Source organism: Ruditapes philippinarum, unplaced genomic scaffold (assembly GCF_026571515.1).
Source record: "Ruditapes philippinarum isolate M1 unplaced genomic scaffold, ASM2657151v2 ctg9858_1_1_1_1, whole genome shotgun sequence".
In the NCBI taxonomy this organism is placed as follows: Eukaryota; Metazoa; Mollusca; class Bivalvia; order Venerida; family Veneridae; genus Ruditapes; species Ruditapes philippinarum.
Genome location: NW_026860951.1, coordinates 23,229 through 31,463, shown reverse-complemented (window position 1 = coordinate 31,463; position 8,235 = coordinate 23,229). Strand labels below are relative to the sequence as shown.

Genomic DNA, 8,235 nt, shown 5'->3' with positions numbered 1-8,235 from the left:
TTGTTTCTTTGTGTTACTGGCATGATGAAAGAATAAATGAAAGGTCACTATAACAGCAGAATAATCACAGTGAGAACCAGTGGTTTTTGAGTATTAAAACTGCATATGATAAACAAATCAACAAGAAAAGGCGAATTTCAATGAACAATCCAACAATAAGAACCTGCGACAAGGAGCCCAGGAGGCCCCAAACAAAAACAGGACAGGGTGCAAGACAGAGCACAGACAGGATAATCACTTAAATGGTACTTAAATGCTAAGTAAATATCACGGTTAACTGCAAAAAAGGCTGTGATTGATATGTGAATATCAATTAATCCACGAAAATTAATGTCACTATCTTTTTTCCCGGTACACACGTAAACTGAAACTATTACAGATTATCCGCCCTCCGATATTCTCCCAATGTGACAGATTTACTATAAAAGGCGAAAATTGACGGGACCGAGTTCTAATAAGTCAACGGAAAATAATGACCAGTAGCATGTCTGGTCTGTACCGTTTTTAAACACTAAATGGGGAAAATAGAATCCCTAAAGAAGGTCCAAGACAATAACATTGAAAATGTTGCAGGCTCTATTTGACTGAGCCTATTCATGGACGATACTTGTAATTGCAAGTTACGGTCCACGAGAAAACAATGAGCGGTACTAAATAAAATGGAATTTTGATAACAATCGATTGATATCAGTCTGACACCAACGTAATGACTGATAAGAACGCGGAAGTATTTCATTCTTTGTCGCAGTGTTGAAATGTTAACCATTTTTAAGACAGATTAGAAGATACGCAAATATAGAAGAGATAGCATATACTTCATTTCAAAACGAAGTTGTTGGCATCTGTAAGTTCTTTTAAAATAATTTGCTTTTCTATTTGTATAAGCTGGCAATGAGCAGTTTTATCTGTATAAAAAATTATTTCTACCATTAGAATTAACATGTGTATATGGACCAAGATGTTCCTTGTGTGCCTTATAGACGTTGTATTTCATGTCAGTACTTTTATTGATACTAATGTTGTTAAGAGTATCTGTCCATGCATTAATATTAAAAATGTCAATGTTTTTAAAAGTTACAAATTTAAACGCAACTTGGTGTAAAATACGAGACTTAAGATCAACAAGGATGTGTGTCCCCTAGTTAACATTGGGTTCACACATCCACTTTTCAGTGTAACAGGGAGTACTTAAGCATACGTGGGGGTGAATGCGGGACGTGGTTGTGTATGGCTAAAAATGCAATTGACAGTTCAAAAATGCTGTTGCCTGGCAGTGGTAAAACAAATAAACAAGTATTTTCACTGGTGAAATAATTATTTATTGTCTTCGTGTCTTGCTGTCTTTTCAAGTCTACTGCTGTTGAGAGTTGAAGACCCAAATCTGTGAGTATCTGTCCTCATTTTTTACTCTTTTCAAACAGTGAAACCGCTTTAAAAAAGGTGGTGAAGCACAGCAAAGAGGCATGGAGTAAAACTACCCTTAATAGTAAAAGCGTGATAAATAAGATTTGAAGAATATGTATTTACAGCTCTTAGGCATTTTGGTATTCCTTTAGTTTTGTTTTGATGATTTACCATCCCATCTTACAACCCAACCAACAGCTTTCATGTATGTTTACTGATTAGCATGAAAATTCAGTGTTTTTTAACATTATCAACAAGGGCAATATTGTCGCAAAATACGCCCATCATAAAAGCTTTTGAGAGAGATGTGGGCATCATAGATATTCAAATAGGAGATATGCTCTGGGCAATTTCCGGAAAATATCTGGATATTTTATCATCTCAAGTGACCTGGAGACCTAGTTCATGCACGTGACACCGATTCTCATAGTGGTGAACATTTATATGAAGTTTCATTAGAATCTCGCCATGCGTGGAGGAGATATGCTGTGGACATAATTTCTATATTTTATCATCTTTAGTGACCTTGACATTGCATATATTAATATAAATTACATGTTTCACACGAGAAGTTATGATAATGACCATTTGTGTTTCAATCCCTACTTAATGGTCCGAATACACATTTTCATATTTTATATTTGAACTTTGACCTTGGCCGCAGGGACCAACATTTTGCACGCGACTCTCCGCCTCACAGAGGTGAACATTTGTGCAAGTTATTTTGAAATCCCTCTGTGAATGTAGAAGTTTTGCTCCGGACAAGCGTTTTTCAATGACCTCTTAATATGACCTTGACCTTTGACCTAGAAATTGGTTTATGCGCGCGACACGTCTTCTCACAGTGATTCACATTTCTATGAAGTTTCATTAAAATTCCTCCATGCTTTTAGGAGATATGCTCCGAACAAAATTGAACGCCGCCCGCCAGGGGGGAATCTTTAATACGACCCGTTTTTGAAACGGGCGTATACAAATTATAACTTGATTTTTCTTTCTTGAACATGGTTATCTTAAATTTGTATATAACTAGATATGAATGTTTTCTCCTATATGGAAATAAAATGTTCGGAAAGGCAGGTTCAACGATGGTATAAACACTCTTTACATAAGTATATAAACATTGTTGAAACTCACCAATATGGAATAAGACTTAAACTAAGACAAAACTTAAAAACAAAAACAAAAAAGCAAGGGAGCCATTGGCCAAAAAGCGCTCACTTGAGGACAGACTGTTATTTGTGTAAAAGAAGTGAAATCTAGTGTTATTGGCGTCCGCGCCGAAGCGCGGCGCCCCTTTATGGAACGAAATCAGATTTTGTGAAAGGGCGACAGCAACTTCTCGAGCCTTTAAGTCGGTCATGATAAAAGCCGATCATTCCGATCATACCGAGGGTGCTTGATTATTAATTAAATGTCGCGATATGTTACAATGAATAGCGAACTGGAGGATTTCGCAATGCAAACATTTTCAAATGCAATAACCTTTTCATTTTCAAATGCAATAACCTTTTCCGTCTCTTCGGTTTTTTATTTATCATTTTGTAGTACACAGTGGGTTATCATGGTATATTAAAATAGAATGATGAGTTGATGACCTAAATATTCCGAAAATCTATTTATAGAGGGATGTACTCCTATCAGTAATTCCGGTCTCTCCCGGTCTATTTTGACCGTGATACTAGTGACCGGCGAAAAGTATCACACGTTGATTGTCCGATCTCTCCCGGTTTTTGGAGTAGATGTTTGATATCGTTACAGAACAGAACAAATATTTTACAGATAAATAAGCTTTTTTCCAAAATGAATGTTTGTCACTTAGTTTGGTTACAATAATTAATAAACATAGATCAACTCTCAAATATATTGATTATTATTATACATAAACATACAATTCAAAAAAAAAGCAACAACAACAACAATAGCATGTTTCATTTCATCTATACGAGATATAAACTATAAATATGTACAATAATTGTGAAAAAAGGTACATTTTTATGGTTTTAATATGACTCTATTAACTTTGAAACATTTTATTTTATTTGTTATTCGTGTTTAGTAAAGATGCCGGTGAATTATTCAAAGTAACAAATTAGATTTTATTAATTATTTGATTTTGAATGATAATTTAAAAATGATTAAGAAAAATACAAATGTACATGTACATGGTTTAAGAATAAATAATATTATATATTGAAAGATTAACCATAATTTACTGACTTTTTCCAGTAAAGTTTTGACTTATAATCGTCGGTCATTTGAATTCTTAAAATTTATTTTACAATTTTAATAAAAAAAGAATAGTAAACGTAAAAAAACTCAGTATTAAAATAGCACATAAAAACACAAAAAGAGAGAGGAAAACAATATTCATAAAATCTGTATTAATTTTTTTGTTATTAAAATAGATATTACAGTTATTGTATAATAAACAATAATGCTCAACATGACATGGTAATATAACCAGTGTCATATTTTTACTAAATGTGAACAGATACCTTAAGAGGGGGTCTTCGCTAATAGCGAATACATAATAAGGGACAATTCCACAAGTGTGGTGTTGATCATGCGTTACACATGGGTATGGATGATAAATGATTGTATACATGTATATCCGTTGCCAATCAAAGTTCATAATGAACAATGTCTTCCGTCCGTTCATTTTGGTAAAAACCAATTAACAATTGAAAAGTTTATAAGAATATCTTTACATCATATGTCTACTAGTTCATCTTCACTTTCTTATTTCTTGCTTGGACGCCCTTTGATGCTTTGCATCAATGCTTTTCTTGTAACAAGGATTGGAACAATATTGGTTTCTACACGATGCTTCATGTAAAATATGTTGATTTTTATTTATACTGTATACATGGTCCTAATTTAATAGCTGTACATCAAAATTAGAAAGAAGGTCACTAGGTAATATTTAGTTCATTTTATATAAATTTTCAGTTTTACACACTGAAGTAGTGCAAATGGTCAAAATCTCATTGCTGTATGTAAAAAATCAAAAAGGTCATCAAAATCTAGGTAGGGTAATACCAAAGTTCAATATTACATTTAAAACTGTGTGCACATGGTCATAACATCATAGTTGTACATTAAAAGATTAGTTAGCTGATACCAAAGTACAATTTTACATGTAAAACTGTGAAAATAGGATAAGTTACGTTATCTTGCACCTGCAAAATGCTTCCAATCGAAAGTAAAATATGTTTTATTATTTGAATTTCAAAATATAATAAGCGCACTAAAGACTGGCTTTAGTACTTGATATTATTTTTTTAAACGTTAAAATTTACTGCCTAGTTTAGTCTTAAAAACGGGAAAATATTTTTTTCCTCCCAAACTTGCAAACAAAATTTTACCCGTTTTCAGGCTTAACTAAGATAGTAAAACTCTAAACGTGTTTTAAAATCATTTCAAATACTTAAGCCAATCTTTGGTGTGCTACATTATTAATGAAAAAATATTTTTTCTTTGAGTCGACAAAAAACTAATTGGAAGCATTTTGCAATTCTGCGATATCCTATTGTGTGAACATGGTCCAAATTTTATAAATGTACACCAAACAAGAATAGACAAGAATCAATTAATAAGTAGTTCATTTCTCTTTAAAAACAAATGTGTCAATTATTTAAATGGGAATTGTAAATGTTTTTACCTGCAGTCATAGACAAATGCATAAGCTTTCATAAAATGTATTACTTTACTGATTTTGATATCTGCTTCATAAGTTTTACTTGCTACAAGTTTTAAGATTAAGCAAGCACGCGTGATATCTTTACTGGCCAAGAAGTTGCCTATCTCTGTTATTTATGTCTCTGGTTTGGGCCAATTTTGACACTAAAGGCAAACTTTGAACAAATTGTTTGATTGAGCCTGTTTATGAACGAAAATGGAAAGTGCAAGTTACTTTCCCTTAGCACCGGCTTAGGCAGTATTCAACAAAGATCACTTGTTCTTTGAAGACCCAATCTATGTATAAAAAGGGAGGTAAATGCTGGTGGGTAGTTTCCCATATAATTTGAAACTGTATTCAGCTTAGGAGAGATTTATTTTTAATTTTTAAATGCGATGTTTATAAATGTTTATTAACAATGAAAGAAATCCTAAATGAAGCTAAATTATTAATCTATCAGTCTAGATAAGAAATTTAAAATTGTATGAAGAAAAAGGTTCCTAAAATTTCATAACAAATGATAGAAAAAATTCAAATTTGAACTATGAGAGGAGTTTATTCTGTAAATAACCATGTGACCATATTGTTTGTTAACACTGCAATGTGGTCACATGGCAATCAATGCACATGCAACAAGTTCATCAATTGATTTACATTTTCTCATTTATTTGTAAAAAGCCACATCCACAAACGCTTTAATCAGTTTCAAACAAAAATTAAAGGTGTTTTAGGGTTTCAGAATGTTCCTAAATTGACCGAGTAATCTGTATTGCATATGTTACAAAAATGTGGGCAGCAGAGACAAAAAATAATGGAATATTCCAATTTTTCAAACGGTCATCCATGTTTTTGGAAAAAAACAAACATTTAAAACGATAACGAAAAGGGTTGAACAAATACATTCGGACTGTTGTAACATAACGGTTGTAAGCAGGTTGATCGATTGAAAATAAAGGTATATGATATAGCAAACGATTGAACCGTTGTTACAATTAAATGCAACGTTTCATGTGATCATGCTTTTGACATATCTAAAAGATAATAAATGTGAATAAATAAATGTAAAGATTTCGGAGGAGATATTGAAATAGACCTGCAAAAAGGTCATTAACGATAGTAAAAAGAAGACATTAACCAGTCTTCTTTGAACAAAACACATTTGTTGTAAAATACGATTACGTTTGTATTTCACGTTTGTGTTTTTATTCTTTTTCTTAGAATTCAAAAGTTTCATTCATTTAATAATTCTTTTATTTAACACTAAAGTTGAAACGTAACTATATTTTATACGCATATGCTTAACACAGTTGAAATCTTATAAGGAGAACATTTTTGAATACAAATGTATTTATAATGCACTTAGAAAGCGAATTGCAATATTCTTAGTTTATATCAAAAATGACATAATAACTACCTCTTTTATATAACAGTCACTTCACTATTTGCAGAGGTGGCGATATTTGTGATACCGTTCTGTTTATTCTCCAATTAATCGTGACTGGCAGACTGCTTGCATTCATATTTAGTAGAAGGTAAATAATATGCATTTATCTTAATATTGATACTTGTTTGCTTATTAATGTTAAAAAATGAGTTTACCATTCTTTATCTATACACATTTTGTAATCATAAAAACAGGTATGTGAGGATATTGTTTTTATAAACGTAAATTTTGATCTCTATGTAAAACGCTATGTAGCTCTACTCTTAAAACAGTAACTCTGATAATAGGCCATATGACGAAGTTATGTGTGATTAGATTGTATTGTTTGTATTATTATAATCAGCGTTGTTTTTGTTTGTTTGTTTTTGTTTGGTTTTGTCTGTTGTTGATTTTGTTTGTAACTTAAAGTAACAAAATAATGTTTTCTGTATCTTCAGTTTCTAAAATGGGAAACAGAGGGAGCAATAGTTCTTCTAAGATTACAGAAGTCGTTCAAGCTGCTTTTCCTAGTAGCACGTCTGATAACCAGAGTAATACCTATCATTCTAAACATGAGTCTTCAGATGATTCGAAAAAAGAAGTTCATGTGGTACATACATCATATTCACCTGTCAAAAAAATTGAGTTGCCAGAAAGTCCACCTCCACGACCTGCAACTCCACCACTGGATCCAATCGGTTTAAAACCAAAATAATAAGGTCGTTCCACCAAACGCTAAACTCTTTTAAATTTCATTTTTGTCATACTTGTGTGTTTATATTTGCAAATGGATAACACTTGTATGTTTGCACATGGATAACACTATCTTCAATATATTCATATGGTTGTTAATTAGCCAAAATATTTTCTAAGATAACATAATTATTATCTTGAGAGATATCATTGTGATTTCTTTACGAGTGTTTTGCAATAAGTTCGAAATACAAAGTTATGGCATAACGTTATGTCGGGATTAATGAATGGGTGATTCAAGTATTTTAGTATTACTTGTATTTTCTTCTTTTTTTCTCTTTTAAATATCTACCATTAAAAAATTCGTTAGGATCGAAATAATAAATATTAACCTATGTTTTTAAGTGATTCAAATAAAGTCTAGCCGTAATATGTCTTTTGTTTTATAATAAACAAATCTTGATTATCGTTTATATTATAAATGCCTTGTATGCGTCACATTCGTCATGTACTTTCGTTTTCGATACAAGACAATTTGTCAAATACTAAAATGTATGTATGTATGTATGTATGTATGTATGTATGTATGTATGTATGTATGTTGGAAGTGAGTAATTTATCATTAAATGTCCGTCATTGTATTGTGTAATGCATTGTATTGCTCAGAATGTTGTAGTTATATTTTGTGTCAGGTCAAGGGCTCATTAGCCTAAACCAGACTGTTGTTGTTTATATGTGGATTTTAAAATAAAGAATTATTTTCTTCTTCTTCTTCTTCTTCTTCTTCCTCTTCTTCTTCCTCTTCTTCATAAATGTTTCTTATCTAGTTTCCACTCATGTTTGTGTGGGTACTTATTATATAATAAATATGATTAGTATGTTTTAAACAATATAATCTAATGTGAATAACTAACTGTATAATTTCCTGAAGTTAAATTATTTGATGTTCTACATCACCGTTTGTATCCAGTAACGCGGGTTTTCGAAAATTGTCTTTCATGTATTTAAGGGTTTTTGAAACAATTTTAATTAT

The 8,235-nt window shown here is 31.6% G+C and overlaps 1 long non-coding RNA gene across 1 annotated transcript; it reads left to right on the top strand.

Moving 5' to 3' along the window:
• The first annotated feature begins 712 nt into the window (after positions 1 to 712).
• Positions 713 to 7,970, top strand: LOC132714011 (uncharacterized). Its single transcript, XR_009623510.1, has 3 exons — positions 713 to 844; positions 6,535 to 6,618; positions 6,968 to 7,970. It is a non-coding gene; the product is annotated as an uncharacterized LOC132714011 (long non-coding RNA).
• The last annotated feature ends 265 nt before the right edge of the window (positions 7,971 to 8,235 follow it).